A 25,806-nucleotide genomic window follows, 5' to 3' on the forward strand; every position below is an offset into this window, starting at 1 on the left:
AAAAGGATAGAAACAGGATGAAATGAGAGAACACTATCAAATTTCCAAAATTCAAAGGACAGAAAGTGGGCTGATAGAGCTAGTCAGCTGTAAAATTTGCTGCCCTTTAAGAAGATGAAAGAATGATCCTGAGGCCTGCCATAGGCCCAAAGCATAGACTACCGTGGGCTCACAGGATAGGGCGACCACAAACACAAAAGGCAGAACTGTCATGGACCCCAAGGGTGTGCTGAGTGACAGAGGATTATTCTCAAGCCTTGAAACCTAGTGAAATTTGCCCTCTTGGTTTTGACTCCTTTGGGACTGGTGGCCTCTTATTCCTTCCATTTTATATTTTTTATAATGGAAATGTCTATCCTATGCCTATCCCACCTTTGTATTTTAGAAAAAGATAACTTGTTTCCTAGTTTCATAGGTCCAGAGATGGAGAAGAGTTTTGCTCAGGATAGACCATACAGGTTTCCGCAACACCTGATTTAGATGATGTGATTTGTGATATTTTGAGTTGGTGATATTTAGATGAGATTTGGAACTTAAAGTTGATGCTGGAATGGGTTAAAACTTTGGGAATGTTGCCCTGAGGCCATGCTACTGCTCTGCCCTGCCCTCTGTGGTCCAAACCACCACTGTACTTCATCCTCTCACCAGAGTCTACGCCACTGGGGAACACTTCAGGGTTCTGTGCCCCATCTCTGTTGTTGCTCTGAGTACCTGTACCCCAGAACCCAGTGCTGCTACAACTGCCTGCAGGCCATACCAGACCTGGCACCAAAAAAGATCCCCTTGATCAGGACTGCCCTCCCTAGGGGAAAAGGAGAACAGGAGGATCCCAGAAGTCTTTGCCACAAAGGATCCCAACAGCCCTTGCTGCTGCTGCCATAACCTCAGATATCTGTAGCCTTGGCTGTCTAGGACTCCTACAGTTGTACCCAATGTTGACCTCAATGACAGAGCTCCATGATGAGTACACCACAGCACACTCTCTGAAACCAGAGTGACTGTACCCCACCCAACTGACATTTTCACACCCTCCTTCAGGTGGAAGTATTTCTCCCACTGAGGCTAATCTGTAATGTCTAGAATAGGTGACTGCTCCCTCAAGTATGCAGATATCAATGCAAATCCACAAGAAATACAAAAATCCAAGAAAACATGACATCACCAAAGGAGCACTGAATCATTTTCTAGTAACTGACTCCAAATAAATGGAGGTCTGTGAATTGCTTGAAAATGAATTCAAAATAGTTATTTCAAAAAAGTTTAGTGGGATACAAGAGAACACAGGTAGATAACTACAAAATCAGGCACATAATGCATGAATTAAACTAGAAATTCAACAAAGAGGTAGAAATTGTGAAAAGAAACAAAAAGAAATCTTGGAGCTGAAGAATACAATTAATGAAATGAAAAATGCAGTAGAGGGCTTCAACAGCAGACTCAATCAAGCTGAAGAAAGAATCTGTGAACTTAAACGCAAGCCTTTTGAAATTATCTAGTTGGTGGAGAAAAAAGAAAGAAAAAGTAAAAAATTAAAAAAGCCATGGGACTTATAAGACACCATTAAATGTAGCAATATATGCATTACAGGAGCCTCAGAAGTAGAAGTTAGAGAAAAGGGAAGAAAGTTTATTTAAGAAATAAGACTGAAAACTTATTAAACCTTGAGAGATATGGACATTCAGATTCATGAAACTCAAAAGTTCCCAGTCTCAACCCAAGTAAGTCATCATAGAGACATATTATAATCAAATTGTCAAATGTTAAAAAAAATTTTTTTAAAGAATTTCAAAAGCAGCAAGACAAAATTGACACACCACACACAAGAGAACCTTCATAAGGCTATTAGGAGATTTCTCAGCAGAAATTTACACACTAAGAAAGAGTAGGATAATATATTCAAATGCTGAAAGAAAAAAACTGTCAATCAAGAATACTTTCTTCAGAAAAGCCAACCTTCAGAAATGAAGGAGAGAAAGAGACTTTCCCAGATAAACAAAAGCTGAGGGAGTTTATCACCACTAGACCTGTCTTACAAGAAATGCTAATTGGAGTTCTTCAAGCTGCAATGAAAAACTACACAGTTACTAACATGAAAATATATGAAAACATAAAATTTGCGAGTAAAGGTAAATGTATAGTATAATATATTTAATATTATACTATAATGTTTACAGTATTTATAGTATTGTATTTGATATTTTATATTTGATAAATTGATGATATTCTTATGTAATGGTGATATGTAATCACTTTTAACTCTGTGAAGGTTAAAAGATAAAAGTGCTAAAAGTATAACTACACAATTTCATTAGTGGATAATAATATAAAATATGTAAATTGTGACAAAAAAAACCATAAAATGTGGGAGTAAGAGAGAAGCAAATGTATAGTATTTGTATGCAATTGAAGTGAAGCTGTTATCAGCGTAAAACAGACTGGTGTAACTATAAGATGTTTTATGTATGCCTCATGGTAACCACAAAGCAAAAATCTGTAGTGTATACAAAATGATAAAGAGAACTAAATCAAACATACCACTGCCAAAAGAAAAAAAATTATCAAATCACAAAGGAAGACTGCAACAGAGGAAGAAAGGAACAAAATAACTACCATATAGTCAAACAATTAACAAAATGCAGGCAGGCACAATGGCTCATGCTATAATCCCAGCACTTTGGATAGCTGAGGCAGGAGGATCACTTGAGGCCAGGAGTTTGATACTACCCTGAGCAACACAGCAAGATTCTGTCTCTACAAAAAATTTTAAAGGATTAGCTAGGCATGGGTGTACACACATGTAGTCCTTGCTACTCTGGAGGCTGAGGTGGGAGGATCACCTGAGCCCAAGAATTTCAGGAGTTCAAGGTTACAATGAGCTATGACTGTGTGATTGTGCCACTGCACTCCAGCCTCAGTGACAGAGCAAGACTCCATCTTATAAAATAAAATAAAAATGGTAAGTCTTACCCATCAAAAATGACTTTAAATTTAAATGGATTAAATTCTCCTATTAAAAAATAGAGTGGCTGAATGGATTAAAAACAAGATAATGATATGCTTCCTATGAGAGATTCACTTTAGCATTGGGGACACACATAGCCTGAGAGCAGAGGGGTGGAAAGAGCTATTCCATGAAAATGGTAACCAGAAGTAGGGCAGGAGTGGTTATACTTATATCAGACAAAAGAGACTTTAAGTAAAAAACTGTCACAATAAAGAAAGAAGAAAATTGTTTAATGATAAAATAATTGCTTTTTCAAGAAGATATAGCAATAGTAAAGATTTATTCACCCAACACTGGAGCAACTAAATATATAAAACAAATATTAACAGAACTGATAATATTAACATAAACTGATAATATCAATACACTGGTATTAGTATACCATTAACTGGTAATATTAGTATAAATCAAATATTAACAGACTGGTAAGAAGAAATAAACAACAATACAGTAATAGCAGAGGACTTTGATACTCAACTGTCAACACTGGATAGATCATCCAGACAGAAAATCAATAAGGAAACAGTAGTTTAAACAATCCTATAAATGAACTGGAACCAACAGACATGTACAGAACATTCTATCCAACAGTAGCAGGATATACATTCTTCTCAAGTGTGCATGGAATATTCTCCAGGGTGGATCATACATTATGTCATAAAACAAGTCTTAATAAATTCAATATTGAAATCATATCAAGTATCTTTTCCAGCCATGATGGTATACAACTAGAAGTAAATAGAGGAAAACTGGAAAACTCACAAATATGTGGAAATCAAACAATATACTTTTGAGCGATCAGTGGGTCAAAAAGAAACCAAAGGGAAATAAAAAACATTGAGACAAATTAAAATGGAACCTCAATATACCTAAACTTAATGAGATGCTGCAAAATCAGTTCTGAGAAGGACACCTGTAATAATAAACACCTATTTTAGGAAAAAAGAAAGATCTCAGAAAACAACCTAACTCTATACCTTAAGGAACTAGAAAAAGAAGAACAAACTAAACTCACAGTTAGCCGAAGGCGGAAAATAACAAAGATCAGAGCAAAAATAAATAAAATAGAGACTAGAAGAATAATAGGAAAGATCAACAAGACTTAAGCTTTTAAAAAGATGAATAAGATTGACAAACCTAGACTCACAAAAATTGACAACAATTTTGGTTTGACAACTAAAATTGACAAAGCTAGACTGAGATAAAAAGAGAGAATATGCAAATGAAATCAGAAATAAAAGAGGAGACATTACAACTAATCTCACATATATGCAAAGAATTGTAAGAGAATAGGATGAATAATTAAATGCCAACAAATTTTGGTTAACCTAGAAGAACTGAATACATTCTTAGAAACATACATCCTACCAAGAATAAATCATGAAGAAACAGAAAATCTGAGCAGACCAATAATGGGTAATGAGACTTAACCAATAAAAAAAAAATCTCCAAGCAATGAAAAGCCTAGAAACAGATGGCTTCATGGGTGAATTCTACCAAACATTTAAAGAATTAATACTAATTCTTCTCAACCTTTTCCAAAATATTGAAGAAGAGGGAAAACTTCCAAACTCCTTTTATGAGGCCAGCATTACCCTGATATCAAAGCTAGATAAGGACACTAAAAGAAAAGAAAAACATATATCTCTATTCTTGATGAACATGATGCCAAAATCCTAAACAAAATACTAGCAAAGGGAATTCAACAGCAAGTTAAAAAGATCATTCATCTTAATCAAGTGGATTTATCCTTGCAATACAAGGATGGGTCAACTTATGCAAATCAATAAATGTGATATACCACATTTAAGAATGAAGGATAAAAATCATATGATCATCTCAATAGGTATAGAAGAAGTATTCTACGAAATCAGCCTTATTTCATGATAAAAATTCTCATCAAAAAGGGTATAAAAGGAAAGTACCTTAACATAATAAAGGCCATATATGACAAGCCCACAGCTACTATCATACTCAATGGTGAAAAGCTGGAACCTTTTCTTCCAGAATCAGAAACAAGACAAGGATGCCCATTCTTGTCATTTCTATTCAACATAGTGTGAGGAGTTCTAGCCAAAATAATTAGGCAAGAAAAAGAGATAAAAAGATCCAAACTAGAAAAGTAAATAGTTTCTGTTTGTAAATAACATAATCTTGTGCACAGAAAACCCTAAAGACTCCACCAAAAAACTAGCAGAACTAATAAATGAATTCAGTAAAAACACAGGATACAAAAGTAACCTATAAAAATCACTTGTATCTCTGACACTAACAATAGACTATCTGAAAAATTAAGAATTAATTAAGAAATTAAGAAAATAATTGCATTTATTATAGAATCAAAAAGAAGAAAATACCTGGAATAAATTGAAGTAGGTGAAAGACCTGTGCACTGAAAATTATAAAGGTCTAACAAAAGACATTAAAGAAGATTGAAATAAATAAAAAGATATTCTGGGTCCATGGATTAGAAGAAATGGTGTTTGTTAAAGTGTCTATACTACTCAAAGCCATCTTCAGATTAAATACAATCCCCATAAACATTCCAGTGACATAATTTACAGAAACAGAAAAAAAAAATTCTAAAATTTTATGGCATCACAAGACCCTGAATAGCCAAAGCAATCCTGAGAAAGAACAAAGCTAGAGGAATCACACTATCTGATTTCAAATTGTCTTATAAAGCTATAGTAACCAAAACAGTGTGGTACTGGCATAAAAACAGTCACAGACCAATGGAACAGAATAGAGAGCCCAGAAATAAACTCAAGCAAATATGGTCAACTGATCTTGTACAAAGTATCCAAGAAGACACAAAGTGGAAAGGATAGTCTCTTTTATAAGTGGTACTGGGAAAATGTGATATTCATATACAAAAGAATGAAATTGGGCCCTTATATCATACACAGAAACAAAATAAAAATGGATTAAAAACATAAGACTTGAAACCAAAATTCTAGAAGAAAACATAGGGGAAAAGCACCTGGACATTGGTCTTAACAATGATTTAGTAAAAATGACACCAAAAACATGTCAACAAGAGCAAAAATAACAAGTGGAGCTACATCAGGCTAAAAATATTCTGTGCAGCAAAAGAAACAATCAAAAAAATTAATTTATGGGATTGAAGAAAACATTTGCAAACTATGTATCTCATGAAAGGTTAATGACCAAAATATGTAAGGAAGTCATATAACCTCAACCTTAATAGCAGAAAACAAAGCAAAACAAAAAATAATTTAAAAATGGGCAAAAGACCTGAATGTTTATTTTTTCAAAGGCAAAATGCAAATGACAAACAGGTACATGGAAACATTGTTAATCAACAGGGAAATGCAAATCAAAATCACAATGAGATATCACTTCGTGCCTGTTAGGATTGCTATTTTCAAAAAGTAAAAGATAATAAGTCTTGGTGAGTATTTGGAGGAAAGGGAACTCCTATACACTGTTGGTGAGATTACAAATTTGAACAGCTATTATGGAAAGCAGTTTAGAAGTTCCTCAAAAAACTAAAAATAGAATTACTGTATGACCCGTCAATCCCACTTTTTGATATGTACCCAAAGAAAATAAAATCAGTATTTCAAAGAGATATCTGCACTCCCATTTTCATTGAATGTTATTCAACAAAGGCAAGATATGGAAACATCATAAGTGTCCTTTGACAGATGAATGGATAAAGAAAAGGTGATTTATATATTGATTATGTATATATACAATGAAATATTATTCAATGTTTAAAACCAGAAGGAAGTCTAATCATTTTTAACAACATGGATGAACCTAGAGAACATTATGCTAAGTGAAATAAGCTAGACCCGGAGAGACATATACTGAATTATCTCATTTACGTCTAGAATCTAAGCAAGTTGAACTCATAGAAACTGAGAGTAAAACAGTGGTTGCTGGTACTTAGGCGAAGGGAGAGAATGGGGGATTTTGGTCAAAGGGTAGTAACTTTCAGTTATAAAATGAATAAGTTCTGGAGATATACTATACAGCATGGTGACCATAGTTAACAATAAAGTATTATATGCTCGAAATATGCTAAGAGTAGGTCTTAAGCGTTCTCATCACCAAAACCAAAAAGCAGCAATAACAACAACAACAAAAAAACAGGTAACTATGACTATGTGAGGTGATAAATATGTTAATTAGTGTGATTGTGGTAATCACTTCATAATATTTATATGTAACAAAATATGTTTACAACTTAAATTTATACAATTTTTATTTGTCAATTTTACCTTAATAAAGCTGGAGGGGGAAAACATCAGACCTAAATAAAAGTTAGGGAGAAGGCATTTCAGATAGGGGGAGTGGCTCAAGCAAAAGAGCCAAGGCAGGAGAGAGTATGGCACATTTACAAGCAGGAAATCTATAGCTGGCATAGTGGGAATACGCAGGTGAGCAATGGTAAATGAATTTGTAGGAGTGAAAATATTAGACTAAGAACTTTGAACTATTTTCTCTAGACAACAAGAAGCTATAGAAGATTTTTAAAGGGGAAGAAACTTGTGGTATTTAAGGAAAATTAATGTGTCAATAGTATAATATGTAAATACATAAGCTACAGTAAACTTCGGGAGAAAAGATAATGTATCTGTCTTATCCATCATTGTCTCCAAAGCATCTAACTCAGTGCTTGGCATAAGATCCAGTTCAAAAGAGATAATTTGTGAAACAATAAATGAAAGAAGTATTGGCAAAGTTCAGTCAGAAGACTGATTGCACAAAACACCCGGTGTTATGAGCTGAGGCTAGGGTAGTAACGGAAAGGAGTGGCTACATGTGGGAGACTTCACATCGGAAAATCTATTGTGTATAGTGACTAATCACATATCCAGGGAGAGGGAGAAAGTGAAGTCCAGCAAGACATGAGTGCTTGGGAGAGAAAGGTCCAGAAGCAGAGTTGTTTAGATAAAATGATAATGAATTTGGCATTATTCGTACATTTATTCAGCTAATCATTTATTTATTTTATTCACTCAAATGACAGCATTTTAGGCAGAGAGAAAACATAAATAAAGGAAGTAAAGCCAAAGAACTTGGTTACTTCAAGGCATTAAAAATATGAGTGAAGTGGAGCTTGGTGTGCAAGTAGGAGAGTGTTGTTGCTTGAGATTGTAGAGTATGTAGGTGCTCAGCTGAAGGGAGTGGGAAACAGAGGCCTAGAACTCTGGTGAGACATTAGATTGGGAGATACTTTATTACTAGTAGAGATTCTAGACAACTTTTCAGTGGCCTTCAGAGATTGCTTGGCTCTGTGCAAAATCTGGTGAAATGCTTTTTAGATACCCATGGCAAAAGTTAATTTAACATGTTGTTCCAGGACAGTGAAGCAGAGACTGCTGTGTGAGTGGCAGTTTGATAATCCCTCCCTATGGTGACTTGGTCATAGGTCTTAAACACCATAATCTTATATTTTTGTATTAAAATATTAAAACCAACCATCTTTTATACATAGGGGAGGCCATATGGCATTATGGTTGTAAATTCTAAAGTCAGACTGCCTGGGCTTAAATCCTAGCCCTGCTACTTCCGACCTGTGTGATCTTGGGAAAGTTTCTTAACTTCCCTGTGCCTCATACTCTTCATTTTGAAAATGATGGTAATAATAGTGCCTCCTTAATGGGTTTCTGTGGAGTATTGGATGAAATGGTTCATGTCAAGTGTTAAGAACAGGGTCTGGTACATAAAAATGTTTAATTAATGTTAGTACTGTTATCATTAGTGAAACCACTTACAAAATATAAGTTGGAGTATTTTTAATAAATAACCCAATTTTCAAATGATCAAGGAAACTGAATAAGCAGTTCTCAAAAGAAGGTATACAAATGGCCAACAGATATATGAAAAACAGTCAATATTGCTAATCAGTAGGGAAATGCAAATTAAATCCGCAATGAAATATCACTTAACACCTGTCAGAATGGCTATTATCAAAAAGATGAAAGATGTTGGTGGGGATGTAGAGAAAAGAGAATCCTTGTAAAATGTTGGTAGAAATGTAAATTTGTCCAACCGTTATGGAAAACTATATGGAGCTTCCTTAAAAAAATAAAAATAGAATTACCGTATGATCTGGCAATTTCACTTCTGGGCATTTACCCAAGAAATTTGAAATCATCTTGTACTCCCATGTTCATTGTAGCACCATATGCAATTGCCAAGTTATGAATCAACCTATGTATCCATCAATAGACAAATGGAGAAAGAAAATGTGGAATTGAATACTACTCAGCCTTTAAAAACTGGGTGCGGTAGTTTACATCTATAATCCCAATATTTTGAGAGGTCAAGGTGGGAGGATCTCTTGAGGCCAGGAGTTTGAGATCAGCCTTGGCAACATAGCAAGGCACCATCTCTACAAAAACTTTTCCTAAAAATTAGCCAGACATGGTGGGCACACCTGTAGTCCCAGCTAGTTGGGAGGCTGAGGTAGAAGGCCCCCTTGAGCCCAGGAGTTTGAGGCTGCAGTGAGCTGTGATTATACCACCCCAGCCTGGGTGACAGAGCAAGACCTGTCTCAAAAAAACAAAAAACAGGCAGGGAGTGTTGGCTCACACTTCGTATTCCAGCACTTTGGGAGACTGAGGCAGGCTGATCACTTGAGGGCAGGAGATTGAGATCAGCCTGGCTAACATGGCGAAACCTCATCTCTACTAAAAATAGAAACATTAGCCTGGCATGGTGGCACACACTTGTAATTCCAGCACTTTGGGAAACCGAGGTGGGTGGATCACTTGAGGCCAGGAGTTTGAGACCAGCTTGGCCAACATGGCGAAACCCTGTCTCTACTAAAAATACAAAAATTAGCCTGGTGTGCCATTGCTTGGACTCAGGAGGCAGAAGTTGCAGTAACCCAAGATCGTGCCACTGCATTCGAGCCTGGGTGACAGAGTGAGGATCCATCTCAAAGAAAAAAAAAAAGAAAAACACAAAAAACATGAAATTATTTCATTTGCAACAACATAGATGGAATTGGAGAACATGCTAAGTAAAATGAGCCAGGCACAGAAAGACAGTTACGTCATATTCTCACATGTGGATTCTAAAACAATCAAATTCATAGAGCAGAGGTTAGAATGGTGGTTACAGAGGCTGGGGGCAGGGGAAATGGAGAGATGATGTCAAAGGGCATGAAGTCTCTGTTAGGAGGAATAAGTATTTTTTCATTGAGCTCTATTGCATAGTATGGGGGATATATTTAATAATAGTGTACCACATATTTCAAAATGCCTAAGAGAATAAATTTCAGATGTTCTGACCACGAAAAATGATAAAAGTATTTGATATGAATCAAAGCATTTGAGGTAATGAATATGTTAATTAGCTTGATTTATTTCATATTGTATTCATAAATCATCACTTTGAACTCCATAAATATAGTTATAAATTATCTTTTTAATAAAGTTTTTAAAAAGAAACTTAAAAAGGAAACTAAGACAGATATTCACTCAGCAAAGGTCATAGGTATGAGTAGACTTTGTTAAACTAAGTATCTGCCAGATTTGTCTCCACCTTGGTCCCACCAACAGTCTACGTAAGTTCCAACATTTCTGCCAACACTGCCCATTATACAGCTTCCTAATTTTCTACTAGTCTAACAGGTATAAATAAAAATCTCATCATTTCTTTAATTTTCCATTTTACTGATTATCTTTACTTTTGAATATTTGATGGTATACCTGATAGTTTTTTTGTTTTTTTCTTTGGTTTTGGAAATTGTTCGTTTATAGATTTTGTTGATTTCTCTGTTGGGACTGCTTTCTTTTTCTGACCTGCAGGAATTCCATATATATTCTAGTTGTCATTTCTCATTGGTTTTAGACATTACAAATACCTTTCTCAATTTTTTTTTTTTTTTGAGACACAGCATTGCTTTGTCACCCAGGCTGGAGTGCAATGGTGTGATCTTGGCTCACTGCAACCTCCGCTTTCTGGGATCAAGTGATTCTCCTGCCTTGGTCTCCTGAGTAGCTAGGACTACATGTGCACACTACTATGCCTGGCTAATATTTGTACTTTTTGTAGAGATAGGGTTTTACCATGTGGGTCAGGCTGGCCTCAAACTTCTGACTTCAGGTGACCGCCCACCTTGGACTCCCAAAGTGCTGAGATTACAGGAGTGAGCCACCATGCCCAGCCTTCTTTCTCTATTTTTCAGCTGTCCTTTAGTCTTGTTGATAGTGTCCTTCCTTGAAAAGAAGTCCTTAATTTATTTCTTTGGTTGCCCTTATCCATGTCAAATTATACTAACACCTTTTACTATCTTTGTTGAAATTTACTAAATGATATGAAAATGTCATGTCAGATGACTTGTTCTCCTTTCACTTACCCTTCAGCTGTTGTACATTATTTTTTTCTGAACCCAGTAAACTACAATCTGTGTTTAGTAAAAGTCAGGAAATGGCAGGCCTTATTCAATAACAGAAACACTGCAACTAATCAGGAACATTTGGTATTCCAGCACATTTCCTTGCAATCAGGCTGCTCACATGTGGATTTGATCTCCTGTGGTTGGGCCAGAACTTACAGTACCCTCCCCTTAAGGGCTCCTTAGGGTACCTGCTGAGACACATCAGGACAAGTAGTAAACAGCTCTTTGGACATCAGTACAAGTGACAGCAGGTGTCAATCAGAACAAGCAAGAGCTGGAAAGGAGCTCAGGGATCATCCAGTTCGACCCCCGTTGTACAGATGCAGGTACTGGGGCCAAGGGAAATAAATGAGCTTGTCCAAGTCACACAGCTGTCAGTGAATTGCTAGGACTAGAACCCAGATCTCTTCACTCCCAATTAGTGCGTTTTCAGTTTTTCTGCCTGCCTTAAGAGGATGTCAGAAACCGTTTCTTGAAGGGCTCTTGATCAGATCCAGGACTTAATCCAGAAAGTCAGCATCCTGCAGAATTTGGATCCATTCAACCTCTCCAACCTTACCTTTGGCCATTCTGAGTTAGTTCTTGCCTCATTCCTCTAAAGCTCCATGCTCTACTCTTACCTTTAAGCCTTTGCATATGTTGTGGTCGTGCACGATCATGCCAGGCATCCCCTTCCTTCTTCTCCATGCCTTCAAGTGCTCATCATTGGAGGTACTACCTCCTTCATGCCACTATTAACTAGCATTATTCTCTCCCTTCTTTAGGTTTTCATGGCATCTGTGGTCGACACAAATGCAATTTAGGCTTGATTATATGCTGCCTTTTTTTCTGGAATATTTCTGATGTATGAGTGACTGAGCAAGTCACTTAATGTCTCTGTGCCTCACTCAATTTATTCACTAATAAAAAGGAAGAGTTCATAAATCATTTATAAAGATGCTTCCTGTAACAGTCTATGTCTCCGTAAGATTTTAAACTCCTCAAAGAAAGTGACTCTTTCTTCTATTTCTCTTGGAATTCCCTTAGTCTACTTGTTCTCATCTGGGGACAAAATTGGTACTTAGGGACATTTAACAATGTTTGGAGATATTTTTGGTTGTCATATCTGGGGAGGGAGGTGCTTCTGGAGTCTAGTGAATAGAGGCCAGGGATGATACTAAACATTCTGTAACACACAAGATGGCCCCCTACAAAAAGGGGTTTCCAGCTCAAAATGTCAATAATAGCAAACTTGAGAGATTCTGCCTTAGTCTGTAAGCCAACATTATGGACATATAGTAGACATTGAACAAATACTTGCATCTTTCAGTCAAAGAGAATTATCCTCATAGAAGGGGTGCTGTCAGATATGGAACGGTCATGGGGAAGTGAGAACTCATGCAAAATGAATGCTAAGCCAGAGAAGAGAATCTAATTTTCCTTAGTCAGGAGGGAGAGTAGGGAATACAATAAAGAAGAAAATGTTGGATGGATGAAACTTGAGAGCTGAGAAGTTACTTACTTTGTAGGAGGTGTTGACTTAAATAGCTCACCTTCTAGATACCTCTAGGAGAATAGCTTGTGATTGTGGTAAACAGTGGTAATAACATTGGAATACATGAAGGAAAGTTCTGGGAACTATAATTTATGTTGTCAAGAAGACTTGCGTTTATAAGATTCTTATTCTTACCTTCCTTTGAAATAAAGTCTGGGTGATAAAAAGTGGCTTTAATTTACAGATGAGGCCAGGAAATTGGTTCAATGGGCTCTGAACACTGACCCCCCAAAAAGGCTTTTTTTCCAGTTCACTACTCAGGATTTTTGGGGATAGGGATGATGAATGACTAAATGCTTTCAGTGACTCCTCCCAGCCTCTGCCTTGGTTGTGCTACCAATGTTCTTCCTCAGCATGCCATGTGTGTCTTTCTCCTTTAGTTATAACTTGCAAGAAAACCAATTCATTATTTCTTTGTCCCCCATCCCCTCTCCTCTTCATCATTTAATACATATAATAATAAATATCTTAGGCATAAACAAACAGCCCCCAAAACTTTGGGATTGGAGGGAAAATCCATGACCTACAAATTCTCTTGAGATGGATATCATTATTCTCAACCTCTTGGGACACTTGGCAGGAGATTCAAGTATTAGTTCTCCTTGCTATCAGAGGTATTTGGCGAAGTTTTTGTTTAGATTTCTTTTGGGGAAGACATGCTTAAATTAAACATTGAAATTCATGAGAATATTTCAGTTCCTTGTAAACTTTTCTAATCACACTTCAAGTGAGGTATTATTTGTGGCTTTTCAATGAGGAAAAGTTCTCCTGACAGGGACTTCCAACAGTACATTTCAGCAGATCTCTGAATTGATGGTCAAATGCAGTGTATCATAAAATAGGCTGAAATAGGTATGTAGGCATTACTCATAACCATTTTTAATGGCTTAGATTCTTCTCTGTTGCATAGGATTGTAAATTGGATCATAGAAAAATGAGTTCTTCTCAGCCAGTGATACCTGGATTCCTTTTCAGTTTTTCCAGTAAGAGAAAAGTAAAATAATTGAAGCACATTTTTTTTTTTAAACTTTCCTATAAAGGTTTTCTGGGAAAATATTCTGGGGCAAGGACTGAGTGACCACGGTATAACAAGGGTAGAGATCTATGTATAGTAGAAATTTGATGAATAAGTGTGGCTCATTTGCTGCTGTATGTTTTGGCAGATGAATGTATGACATCTCTTGGTAAAATGGCCCAGAAGAAACACAGGAAGAAGTTATGAAAAGATAACACCCGTAAGTGTAACTGCACATTTTGTGGTCCAGTCATCATTTCTGTAAGTCTGGAATTTTGTTTTTGCACGCTTCTTCAGGGTTGCCTTTTCCACCTTCCATTCTGTTTCCTTAAAAACACCAGATAACAATCTACAAGATACTGAGTGTTAAGAAACTTGAATTACCACTATAAGCCTTCTGTATTGATGGGCCTCTGCTTGGGATTTTCTTTTTCTTCTTCTCCCTTTTGTGATCACTTAAAAATAAAATCCCAAAAGAGTTAGGGCAGCTCTTTGTTTGGTCTCGAGTTTTGCTTTCATAGGTCTTTTATGTCTGCTTGGCTGGGTGCAACTGAGGCTAGTTTTACAAGAAGCTACCAATAAATCTCAGAATAGGAAAAGATGGGTAAACTCTTACTCTGGACATAGAGTTTGCATAAGGGAAGAAAGGGAGATCCTGTTTACATTTTATGAGAATGCATTATTTAGCGAGGCTTTATTTGATAGTTCTCTTGATTTCTTATATGGGAAGATAAGGCTCAGCTACCAGCTACTTGTTATTAGGAAAATGGGTTTGCTCCTTCATTTATTTTTGACCATTTCACTTTAATTCTGTTCTTTTCTTGAATATAGAGGATAAAACCTTTTGCAAATAACTTGAAAAAGCATGTGGTAGGCAGAATTCTAAGAGGGCCCGGGATTCTGGAACCCCTCCATGTGCCTGCACCCTGCACAATAAATATGAGCAGGACTAGTGTAATGGACTTTACTCCTGTAATTAGGTAATGTTATACGGCACAGTTTACTTAAGAAAGGGGGATGACCTGGTGGCCCGATTGAATAACATAAGACCTTTAAAATCAGAGTTTTTTCGCCAGCTGGTGGCTGACAAGGAAGGCAGAAATGTGACACAGGAGAATTTGACATGTTTTTATTGGCCTAAGAATAGAAGATGCCGCGTGGCAAGGAACGTAGATGACCTCTAAATGCTGAAAGAGTTTCCTAGCTGGCAGAGTTCAGTCCTATAATTATAAGGAAATGAAATCTGCCAACAGCCAGAGGGCATGGAAAAGGACCCTAAACCCTGGAAGAGAATGCAGCCCCACCTTGATTTCAGTCAGGGAAGACCCTGAGAAGAGAATCTAGGTATACTATGTCCAGACTTCTGAGCTATGAAAATTATGATATAATAAATTGGTGTTTTAAGTCACTAAGTTTGTCATAAGGGAAAACAAATATGAAGCAGGAGAAAGGTTTTGGGAGAAGAAAGCTATGTAAAAGTAATATTCGTATATTTTGTTCTAAAACAAAGTCATTGTGATGGTCAGTTTTGTGTGGCAACTTGGCTAAGCTATGGTGCCTGGTCATTTGGTCAAACCCTAGTCTAGATATTGCTGTGAAGGTATTTTGTAGATGTGATCAACATCTCCAATCAATTCACTTTAAGCAGGGATGATTACCCTCCATAATGTGGGTGGGCTTCACCAATCAGTGCAGGTTTTAAAAGCCAAAACAGGTTTCCCAGAGAAGACGGAATTCTGGGAGACTGTAACATCAAAATCTTTCTTGAGTTGCCAGCATACCCACCTGCCCTGTGGACTTTGGACTTACCAGCCCCCACAATCACGTGAGCCAATTCCTTAAAAAAAATGTTTTCATGGATAGCCTGTTGGTCCAGTTTTTGTGGAGAACCTGGACTGAAACAGTTATAAACTCAGTTACCCTTGGGGACTACACAAATGGATGATGTGTGTTGGTAGTTGATTTGACACAATGAGGAATAGCACTTGACACAGCTACAACGTGGTGCCCTCTCAAAGGCAGCAGCTCATACACTGGACCACAAATTGTAACCAGTCAGGAATACACGTCAGGCACTGCCAGGTCTTTTGATTTTTTTTTAATTTTATTTTTTAAAGCCAGAAATCCAGAATTTTACAGAAAATTCCCTGAATTCTAAATGTAGGCTATTGATTCAAAAACACACATATTTTTAAAGTATCATGTGTACCACAAGGAAACAATCAGACATGTTCAGAATATGAGCTGTCTCATAAGACACACTGCTCTGGTCTCTTCAATAAGTCAAAGTCATTAAAAAACACCACCACTGCCACCACCACCAACGAAAAACAGACCAGGGCTGGGAGACTGTTGTAGATTAGAAAGATTAAAAGAGACTAAGGTATGAAATGTTAAAGTGAGACTATTGTCTGTAATTTACTTCAGAATTCCTTTCTTTCCTTTACTCTTTCTCTCTCCACAAAAACATACACAGTAAAAATGTTAACAATGATTGAATCTAGATATCAGGTACATATGTGTTTATTGTACTATTTCTTGTATTTTTTGTATGTTTGAAGCATTTTATAAGTAATTTTTTAAGCCACTTAGCAGAGTAGACCACACATATATGCCAGAGGATTCCAGTTTATAGTTGTTTGCAAGCTTTAACACATTCTGTGTGGCCAGACAAGTAAATTTCAGAAAGAACCAAAGAGAAAAGTAGGCTGGACCGGTAGCACACTGCGCACTTGGGCTGGGGAGCAGCTTCTGCAGACTCCACACATAACTGAGCCTGGGACGCCAGGATCGGGCCACCTAGAGGCCTGTGGGACTTCAGCCGCAGGAAGGATGAGCAGGTGATGATGGCAGGAGCAGCAGAGACCTGTTGCCCTTGATTTCTGCACTCTGGGTCAGCCTGACCCAGAGACAGGATGCGGGTGGATGAGCACCTTCGCCTTTACTCAAAGCCTCAGGAACCTGCCCTTCTATTCTCCCGTAATAGCCCTGGGTCCTGTCTGAGCCAGGGATGATAGTATTTGACCTCACTGAGTGTTAAATGCCAGAAAGAAGAGCTCTGTTCTCCACCGGCCTGCCCCCAGAGATCCCCAGCAAGCCACTCACCAGGCAACAGGACACAGACTAATTGTGTTTGCCTCCTACTCAGACAACTGTCCAGGCACATTTTGAAATCATGCATTACATATTTCTCAAGACGTTAAGTGCAGCAAATACATTTAAATGTTTTGCTGTTGGCTGGTTAAGAAAGATTTTTAAAAATTAAAAATGAGGATAGGGATCAGTATCTCCACCAAGCTGTTTACTAGAGTTGGTCTTCACCTTGAAACCTTCATTGCAGAGGCACTGGTATCCTACAGTGACCTTCATTCCCTTACCTTCGGTCTTTTCTATTGCAAATGTGGTCCTTTGGACCCATCAGTTCTTCTCCAGCTCTTTCCCTTTCACACTTTCTCTATGCTGCTAGCCCTGTTCATTCACCTTTCCAGAATACTGTTTCAGAAAGCTCTTCACATAGACAGATGTGAGACCTATATGGAGATCTCCTGGTCAAATGAGTGCAAATATATGCATTTCACAGATGGCTTGGGCTATACTAACATATTAGTATCCTCTTGCCACTGTAACAAATTAGTACAAGTTTAGCAGCATTAACAAAACACAAATGTATTGTCTTATGGTTCTGGAGGTCAGAAGTCCAAAATCAGTTTCACTGGGCTAAAGTCAAGGTGTTGGCAGGGCTGCATTCCCTCTGGAGGTTCCAGGGGAGAATCCATTTCCTTGCTTTCTGGCTTCTAGAGACCACTAGCATTCCTTGGCTTAAAGCCCCTTCCTCCATTTTCTAAGCCAGTAATGTGACACCTTCAAATCTCTCTGATTCTCTGCTTCTAGCATCACATCTCTCACTTGAACTCTCTTGCCTCCCTCTTAGAAGGACCCTTCTAATTACATCTGGCCTGCCTAGATAATGCAGATAATATTATAATTTATTATTAATTGTAGTGTCACCATCTCAAGATTCTTAGTCACATCTGCAAAGTCCCTTCTGCCACATAAAGTAATATATTCACAAGTTCCAGCAGGTAGGAACTGAACATCTTTGGGGGCTGTTATTCTGCCCATCTCAACTAATGTTTGGACAAGATGATAACTATAAAATAAGAGTTTTTATTCTTTTGCTTGGAATCTATTTTTAAACGGTGACAAGTCCAGCTGATATTTAAAGTTATATAGCCCAAACAATCATTTTCACTCAGCCTCACAATCTTCCTGTCACAGTTGCTTGGTAACTTTAAATGTCTTTTGCTTTTGCTTGTTTTAACAGAACTATTCTTTCCAATTTCTAAGCTATAACCTTCTCCTCTGCTGCCCCTATTATAAACTGAACTGTTTTCCTATATATATATATATATATTTTTTTTTTTTTTTTGAGACAGAGTTTCGCTCTTGTTGCCCAGGCTGGAGTGCAATGGCGCGATCTCGGCTCACCGCAACCTCCGCCTCCTGGGTTCAGGCAATTCTCCTGCCTCAGCCTCCTGAGTAGCTGGGATTACAGGCATGCGCCACCATGCCCAGCTGATTTTTTTGTATTTTTAGTAGAGACGAGGTTTCACCATGTTGACCAGGATGGTCTCGATCTCTTGACCTCGTGATCCACCCGCCTTGGCCTCCCAAAGTGCTGGGATTACAGGCGTGAGCCACCGCGCCCGGCCCCTCCTATATTTTTCTTTTTTACAAATTTTGGGGACAAAATTAATTAAGAATTTGACTACTTGGATGAAATAAGAGTGAGAATTTTTAAAAATAGCCATACACTGCATAATGATGTTTTGGTCAACAGTAGGATGCATATATGACAGTAGCCCCATAAGTTTATAATACCATATTTTTACTCTATCTTTTCTATGTTTCAATATATAAATACTTACCATGGTGTTATAATTGCCTATAGTATTCAGCACAGTCACATGCTGAATGGGTTCATAGCCTAGGAGCAATAGGCTATACCATCTAACCTAGGCGTGTAGTCAGCTATATACCCTTTAGGTTTGTGTAAGTACACTCTATGATGTTTGCAGAGTGACAAAATCATCTAACAATGCATCTCCCAGAATGTGTCCCCATCATTGTTAAGTGATACATCATTGGTGAAAGACCACTGCTTAATAAAATCTATCAAAGTATGTATGTTTTCCAATATGTTTTGATGTAGCCATTTTTATCATGAATAAAATAATATAGGAGCTTAAATTTTTCAGTATAGCAAAGGATGCAATAATATCCTTACAAAGATAAAAGCTAACTTGATACTTTAACATTTTTCAAATAAATTGGAATTTTATAATTTTCAGCCCAACCTATAACTCTAGATCAACTTCAACAAAGTTAAGTGACACATCTATCTTTTTAAAAAAAGTTTTATTTTGTAGAGATGGGGTCCCACTACGTTGCGCAGGCTGATCTAAAACTCCTGGGCTCAAGTGAGCCTCCTGCCTCACCCTCACAAAGTGCTAGGATTATAGGCATGAGCCACTGTACCTGGCCATCTATCTTTTAACTCCATAAAGAAAAAAATCTCTATATGATAAAATATAAATATCTGTTTTAATAAGTAAAAGGGATTATTTGAAGTGAGACATATCCTTTTATAGACTATCTTACCTATTTTTAGAAGTGAGATGCAATATCTTCCATTTACTGTAAATAGTGATGTCCATATGAAAAGGCTGGCTATTTGTATATTGGGGGAGAGAAGGGAAATTCCTACAAGGGTTGCTTTTCCAAAATTGAGTGGTGACATAAAATTATCTTCAGTTTGTAAATTACTGTTGATTGTGGTTTTAGTTCAAATATCTCTTTTTCCTTGTTATAAATCACTTGGTGTTTTCCTTGGAATTTGAATTAATCTAAGCTGAAGTGTTATCGGAACATTTGAGAAAAATTCAGGAAATGGCCCTTGAGCATTTTGGTATGTGCAAATCCAAGAGGGCTATGGTGAGATAGAATATTCGGGGCATGTGGGCAGAATAGTTTTGTGATTTTTTTAGCTGTCTTAAAACAGTGTCTGGAATCTTTGCAGAAATTTAAATGTGTCAATTTTTAACAGATAGAATCTTTATATGGCTTGCCTTTTTTTTTTTTTTGGTCACTTTCACCCCTGCAACTACACCCATACTCCATAGACTGTCATCCAAAGACAGCAAGGAATGAATGAGATGTTATTTTATGTCTTCCAGAGTACATTGCCAAAGATCATATCATTGCTCTGGCATTTAGGATAGAGAGTTTAAGAAAATTATGATAAGACCTTGGTCAGTGAATGTTTGTGAAAGTATCCACACATCTCAGAGCAGCTATTTTTCCAATTATATTACTTTGCTAACTAATTATTATTTAGACTCAGGGAAGATACACCAAAATAAGGAGGGAGGTGTAACTTCTACAGAACGGGAATTCAGTCCCCTTTTTTTTGTTCATCTGAAGCAGTGGTGAAAAACAGTAAGAGCCCATTCAACTAATTACCAGCACCATTTTTCACTCTCTCATTCATTCAGCTATTCAGATTGGGGAAAGGGGAGGTATAAAATATATTTTAAAATATTTGGAAAGAAAAAAGTTAGATATTCATATTTAGGCTCTATCTAGATGAATAAATGATTTGCAAAAAGATGACAACAAAACTCCAGGAGAATGAGTATTTTTTTCATCATGAGATAAGAAAGGTCTTTCTAAGCATAGTGTAAAACCAAGAAATCCTAAAAGAGCAACAGATTTGACCACATGAAAATTTAAATTTTTTACATGATGGAATATACTCTGAACAAAGTTAAAGAAAGATGGGAAAAAATTTGCAACATGCATAGCAGATCAAAGGCTTATACAGAAAAAAACAAGGAAAAAGAAAAACTCAAAGAAGAAACACTAATTAATTAGCAATAAACCTGCTAATATCAATAATACAAATTAGGCTGGGTGCAGTGGCTCATGCCTATAATCCCAGCACTTTGGGAGGCCAAGGCCAGTGGATTACTTGAGGTCAGGAGTTTAAGACCAGCCTGGTCAACATGGTGAAACCCCATCTCTAAAAAAATACAAAAATTACCTGGGTATGGTGGTGTACATCTGTAATCCCAGCTGCTTGGGAGGCTGAGGCAGGAGAATCGCTTAAACCCAGGAGGCAGCGGTTGCAGTGAGCTGAGATGGTGCCACTGCACTCTGGCCTCTCAAAAAGAAATTTTAATACCTACTCTATATGAATATAGATATGCAGATACACTATTTGGCAAATCAGATTTGACAAAACTAAACAATCTGATAATGTTGAATGTCTGGTGTTAGTGAGAATAGGAGACAACATAAAACCTCATTGAAGGGAGCATAACTTGTCATAACCTTTTTGTTGTGTGAGTTCATAGTGCCTATGAAGGTAATAATGTGCTTTTCTTCTACCCAGCAATTTTACTTCTACCAATAGATGAGAATTTGACACAAGGATGCTAAAGAGGAATTCTTACATTGGGCAAGGGGTCCAACCTTCTCATGTTTATTGTCCTGCAGTGCTGAGAATCTCTAAGGCTAGGATAGAGAGCAACTTCTATTTTCTGGTTGCAAGGCAGATGCCTTCTCCTGTAATACTTGGCTTGGTTCTATACAACTAAAGTGAATTTTAGTGACAAGCCCATCAACAGTGAACCTGCTCAGAGGCTCATGTCTACTTTAGTCATCAGCTGTCAGGATCCCATGTCGATATGGAATAGGATGCAACTGGCAGTGGAAAATCATGTCTCCATTATGCCAGGATTGAGGCAGAACCTCTCTGCCTCTGCTGACAGGGGAGAGACTCAAGGAAGCTTAGCAATTCCCAGGGAAGTGTTATTATCTTGTCTGCATGGTTTGATTCATGCCAAGATGCCTTTGGATAACTTTATAAATAGCGGGCTATACTGAATACTAAATGCAATGTGAGCTAGGAGAAGAAAGTATCTGTCTTCAGGGCTACCTTTATTCTTTAATAAACAAGGTAATTTACCTTAGGGCTTTGTGTTACTGTCTCATGGATTAGAATTTTTTGGCCTGGCTCAGTGGCTTACACCAGTAACCTCAGCACTTTGGAAGGCCAAGGTGTGAGGATCACTTGAGACCAGGAGTTCAAAACCAGCCTGGACAACATAATGGGACACCATCTGTACAAAAAAAATTTTTTTTAATTAGCTGGGCATGGTGGCTTGTCCCAGCTACTTGGTCCCAGCTGTTCCAGCTGAGGTGGAAGGATCACTTGAGCCTGAGAAGTCCAGGATGCAGTGAGTCAGTATTATCCCACTGCACTCCAGCCTGGGCAAAACAGTGAGACCCTGTCTCAAAAATAAAAAAAAAAAGAAGTTTTTAATATTCTCTGTTTATTTAGGAGAATAATTTGTTTTGTGTTATATCAAGAAGAAGCCAACATGTAGCTAAGAGTTTCTGAGAAACTTAATAACATAATCAATCTCTTTCTCTTTTGTCTTACTTGCTCACTCCCACTCACCCTCTCACCAGACCAGGTCCAGTTGGTAGTTTAAACCAAAGTAATTTACCGTAACTACACAATCAGAAGTTTCCTTCCTAGAATTTATTTCTGAGTATTAACATAAGGGAGATGCAAACAACCATTACCTCTACCATTGATAGACATATGTCATTTGTTAGCCATCCCCTGAGCCACATCTTTTGGATGACCTCAGAGGGTCAAATATTCCAGGCAAGGGAAGGGGTGGGAGATGTACTCAGATCGCATTGCTAATAACCCCATGGACAGGGTCTGGAATCCTGTTAGTGCAAAGAGGTATAGAAGCATTTCTGTAACATGTCTTAATATTTAAAACAATGAACCAGTGCCAAATAATATTTCAAAATGAGAGAAGTAATTTTAGATGGGTTATCTTTTCCATTTGAATTTAACTGGTTCAGTTAACTTTTTAATCTAGTTCAAATTCTGCTCATTCTTCCTGGTTTGAGTCTATCTTTGCTTATCCCTTCTGGCCACCCCTAGTCAGTGTGCCTCCTGGATTTTCTCAATTAGGTCACATTATCCTATTGGGCAAAGATAAATCTCATACTACTATTATAGTGCTATCTTCTACCACAGGGCCATTATCATTCTGTGTGGACCAGTAATTCCTCCTGTGCTTTTGTGGCTCCTTTCCAGGGCCTTTGCTAAGCTATGAGACACCTTTTTGAGAATGAAATAAAACACATTCTCCTCAGGGACTGTGCAGCCCCAAGCTGGGGCCCTAATACAGTACTTTATATTTCATTCACCATTCACCTTCTCAGCCAGGTGCCTTGTGCAGTTAACAAACTTTGCAATGGCATGTGATCTCCCTGCCCCTTCCTACATCTGCTCTAGAGTATAAGAAAGATAAATGGTTAGGATGAAGGATGCTGGAAGGAACAATTTATGAAAGCCAAATGCAATATCAGGCCAACTCTGGCCACAGCAGTGACAGTGACTGTTTATGCACTCACCTTCTTTTTATGGATTTCTTGTAGAATATTTAAATGGGTTTCATTTGCTCTCAGAGTTTTGGCAGGTACCCCAAGTTTGAGAACCAAATATTCCAGTATTCCAAAGGGAGGTATTGGACCATCTAGGCAGAATATGGTTAGAGATAGTGACATCTGTGTTGCTGGCATTAGTCCATGGCCCTGCTCCAGGTGACATAATAGAGAGGATCAGAGATGCCAGGGTGGAGAGTATCTCTGGAGAGAGTTGCCAGTGTGTGGGGGCAGTGGGGAGGAAGAGTGGGGAATGTGTCTGCCATTTCAAACCAACTAAGGGGAGCTGGAAGACAAACTCTCAGAGAAGTTGACATGTGTCCCCTGGAGTATGAAGGGAGAAATGAGAAGTCTGAAGAGGGGAGATTATCTCTAGTTTGCTGCTCTGGAGCCATGGAATAGTTTCATTGATCATGAGTTGTACTTCCAGGGTTTGATGGGCAAAGGTATTTCCCCTCAGTCAGATGAAGACCCCAAGGAAGGGACCAGATTAGGTCATTTTGTGATAGACACCAGGAGGACCTTCAGAGAAGTTGACCCCAACAGATGGAGATGAACTGTTAAAAACCATGGGGCAAGAGTCCAGCTGATCTCTTTTGGAGATTCTTATCTATTGGAAATCTTTGAAAAATCTATAAAAATGCTTCAAAAGAAAGTGCATTAGTATTTAAATTCTGTATCCTGAAGGGCATCTGTGCTGAATTATAACATGCCAACCAAATCAGGCCTTTCTTTTACTTTTCTTCCCTACTGGATTCCAACCATCAAATTGAACAAACAAACAAACAAAAAACCCAAAAAAACCAGCAGTTCAGACTGACTGTGAAGCAAGCAGGAAAGGAGAAGCAACTTCTCCTCCCCTTCCCTCACTGGTCATTTTCTGGTTGGGAAAGACCAGACCTAGAAGGGAGGAGAAACTTTAAATTAAATTTTGGAGTGTTGATAATACACAGGGTGCTAAACACGACTCATGGACTTTTTTGTTGTTGTTATCTGAGAGTAACTGAAAAAGCCATGAGATGTTCTGGAGCTTTTCTCCAGGAGCAGGAAAGTACAAGTTGAGAAAAGTAGTTTTGTGGCATGGTGGTGGGGAAGAACACTGGCTTTCTGTTTCTACTTTTCCAAGTTTCAGTTTATTTATTGAGTCAGTGCTGTATTAAACACAAAGGGTCCTGCTTGCAGAGAAGCATATGTATGTTCTGGATTTGGCCCCTCTCACCTTCTTAAGGTGTCAATCCTGAAGTTATCTCCTTCCTCTTATGCACTACTGATTTCTCCTTCACTACTGGATCTTTTCCATTAGCATATATTATAAAAACGACTTAGCATCACCTCTATCAAGAAAAGTGATCCTATCCTCCCTTGAGCTATTGCCTGGTTCCCTGTTATCTGTCACTGAAAAGTTTCTGGAGGGAGTCATCCAACTTCAAGGTCTATGTTTCCTCATCATTAATTCTTATCCTCAGCCCACTCCAATGGGCTTTCATCTCTGCCACAGCACTGGATGGGCATTCATCAGTAATAGCAGTTCTCTACTCACATCTTCTTTGATTTCTCAGCTGCACACAGAAGGAATGGTTGGTTCCCCCTTCTTGAGACATGTTCTTTTCTAGGCTTCTGTGCTACACATTTATCTGGATTCCTTCTACTCTACTGGCCATTTCTCATCTGCTAGCTCTTCCTCCTTCATCAGAACCCCGTCCTTGGCCTCTTCTCTTCTTGGTCAACATTCTCTTTCCAGGCCCTTTTACCCAGTCCAGGGACTTAACTGGACAGTGCAGATGTAAAACACTTCCATCCCTACAGAAAGTTTGATTGTTCAGTGTAAAAAAAGAAAACAAAATACCCTATCTATTAAGTAAAGCATACTTTAATCAGAATCAATAAAAATAAAAAAAAAATCAGGGACATCTGTGTGTGTGCGTGTATGTTTGTGTATGTGTGTACGTGTGCATGTGTGTGCATGTGTCTGTGTATATGTGTGTGTGTGTGTGTGTGTGTTCATTACAGAAAACACTTCTTTTGGTTGTGACAGAAAATTCAACCCAGATTCTCACAGAAGAAAAGAATGTATTGGCTGATAGATACTGAAAAGTTGAAAGATCCAGGGGAGCTTCAGGCGCAACTTAAATGAGGGCTTAGCTGATGTCCCCAGGATCCCTCTCTCTGCTCCCCATCCTCTGAGCAGCTCCACTTTTAGCTCTATTGACTCCTCATATATAAAATATATAAATCTGTTTACGTATATATATATATGTATGTACATTTGTGCAATCTCGATATATGTATATGTGTATGTGTGTGTGTGTGTGTGTGTATATATATATATGTGT

General features: G+C 37.8%; 1 long non-coding RNA gene across 1 annotated transcript in view; it reads left to right on the forward strand.

The window, feature by feature from the left end:
- Nucleotides 1-11,111: 11,111 nt before the first annotated feature.
- The window catches only part of LOC116557510, a 32,406-nt gene continuing 17,711 nt past the window's right edge, over nt 11,112-25,806 (forward strand). Inside the window, exon 1 of the long non-coding RNA XR_004271547.1 lies at nt 11,112-14,159. This is a non-coding gene — a long non-coding RNA (uncharacterized LOC116557510). The remainder of the gene's footprint in view (nt 14,160-25,806) is intronic.

This window comes from Sapajus apella, unplaced genomic scaffold, assembly GCF_009761245.1.
Source record: "Sapajus apella isolate SASKATOON/1434 unplaced genomic scaffold, GSC_monkey_1.0 scaffold19, whole genome shotgun sequence".
NCBI classification, from domain to species: domain Eukaryota; kingdom Metazoa; phylum Chordata; class Mammalia; order Primates; family Cebidae; genus Sapajus; species Sapajus apella.